At 39.1% G+C, this 2,140-nt stretch overlaps 1 protein-coding gene across 2 annotated transcripts in view; it reads left to right on the forward strand.

The window, feature by feature from the left end:
* Nucleotides 1-1,024: 1,024 nt before the first annotated feature.
* Nucleotides 1,025-2,140, forward strand: part of LOC106883744 (zinc finger protein Pegasus) — a 103,549-nt gene continuing 102,433 nt past the window's right edge. The window contains exon 1 of one of the 2 annotated variants that reach the window (XM_052965978.1): nt 1,025-1,824. The gene's annotated coding sequence lies outside the window, so the exon portion shown is untranslated. The remainder of the gene's footprint in view (nt 1,825-2,140) is intronic. The other variant, XM_052965981.1, reaches the window with a different exon arrangement.

The raw sequence follows: 2,140 nt of genomic DNA on the forward strand, positions 1-2,140 counted from the left end.
TCGGGGGGGAGCAGGGGAAGTCAGGATCAAGGATTGATGTGTGTGTGTGTGTGTGAGAGAGAGAGAGAGAGAGTGAGTGTACGTTTTTAAGGCGTGTGTAAATGTGTTTGTGTGTGTGTGTGTGTGTGCGCGCGTGTAAATGTGGAGCGTGTCTGTGTGCGTTTTGTGTGTGTAGACAAAGAGTGTATGTTTGAGTGAGTGAAAGGAATGTGTGTGTGTGTGTGTGTGAAGATCACCCCCACCACCATCATCGATACAGTTATCAGCAGCAGCCGCAGTATCGGCATCCTCAAATCAATAAGCCAACCTCATTAAACGATACACAATTGTTGTTTAGTACTATTTCAGGTGGGGGGAGGGGGAGGTAATTAATCAAGACCCATTATACGTTTACAATTTTCAAAAAAAAAAAAAAAGAAATACCCCGTTCATTTTCTAATGTGAAAAAAATGTACCCTGGACTACTTCATCCATTGTAACTTGCATCTTCTGAAACGATAGAATGTAATTTGACCGCCGGTCAGTCCTGATCGACTAGAGCTAGCACTAAAAAAGAGATCGTCTAACCGCAGGGGTTCTCAACTGGGTCCCACATGACCTTTGGGAGGTCCATATATGATTTTACTGCAATAAATTAGTCATACTTCTACAACACATTGTTTGCTTCTACAGTTTAATAATTTTTTAAATACAATTCCTAATATTTAATTCTAAATATATAAGGAGAGTTCATTCAGGTGAAACAGGAATTAAAGGGGTCCAGAGATGAAAAAAAAATTGTTGAGAACCACTGGTCTACAGTATGACCTTTGTGGGAAAAAAAAAGACAAGGTGCACTTTAAGGAAGGTTTAATGAGAGAGAAGGCAAATCTCGCTTCAATCGCATCAGTTTAATAGAAAGGGTGATGAATTAGTCGAGATGACGAGTTATAATGAGAGCGAGAAAAGGCGGGAGGGAGAAAAAGAGATAACAATTGTAGAATGAGAGAGGTTAAAATAAGAGAGATAGAAAGAGAGAGAGAGGGGGAGGGGTGTGTGTATGGCGGTGAGAACAAATGTGAGCTTAGACTGTACAACCTAGACTGTAACTCCCCCTCCACTCCAACCCTCACTCAAAACTCCCAAATAGCTGACATAAATGACAGTCGTCATCGTAAGTCTCTTTCTCTCTCACTTTTCATCATTTCTCTTCTCTTTCTCCCTTTCCATACTTCTATATTTCTATTCTTCTAGCTCTCTCTCTCTCTCTCTTTCCATATTTCGATTTTCCTTCCTTTTTTTCTCTCTCCCTTTCATTCTTTTCTTTCTCTTTCCCTATTTCCATCGTTCTAACTTTCTCTTTTACTACCTTCTGTATATCTCTATCTTTCAATTCTTCTCTTTCGTTCTTTCATTTTCTTTTTTGTCGTTCTATATATTTCGTTCTTTCCATTTTCCTCTTTCTATTCTATCAATATTTAATAAATTCCTCACCTTGGACAGTGAATAACTCTTCATACGTTCTGGATAAATTGAAAGATGTGTCTAACACATCTGCAAATAATCACCACTACCATCGCTACTACTACTATCGTGGTCCTCCCTCTACCACTCCCACTATCATCATCACCACCGCCGCCACCATCAGGGCAGTCTGACTGATGAAAATGGCAGGAATTTGTCGGGTTTTTTTTTCTCTCTGAAACAATGAAGGCAGATTCCTCCTAATTTTGGTTAGCACATTGAGTTAGAAAGACAAACACATAGTGACAGACAAGGATAGATTAAGTGAACTGGACTAGCCGCTCCAGTCGATGGTGGTGGCCATTGGCAACATATTTAAAGGTAAAGCATCCTTGTTTCTTTCTCTCTCTCGATCTCCGTGGTTCTTGAGTTCATTGTTTTTCCATTCCTCCTCGAAAACATATTACCTGTGCTGTGGCTCCTGTTGTAGGGGGTCGTCTTCTGGTTACTGTGCATGGTGCTGTTGTTTGAGAGAATTACATGTACGCCAAAAATCTTTCAAGGTTATTGTAAAACTGGAAATATCTTGGCATGAAGAAAATCAAATGTGATACACACATGTATATACACATAAACGCATACACACACATCATATACCTATATATATATATATATATATATATATATATATATATAT

Source organism: Octopus bimaculoides, chromosome 3, assembly GCF_001194135.2.
Source record: "Octopus bimaculoides isolate UCB-OBI-ISO-001 chromosome 3, ASM119413v2, whole genome shotgun sequence".
Taxonomy (NCBI): Eukaryota; Metazoa; Mollusca; class Cephalopoda; order Octopoda; family Octopodidae; genus Octopus; species Octopus bimaculoides.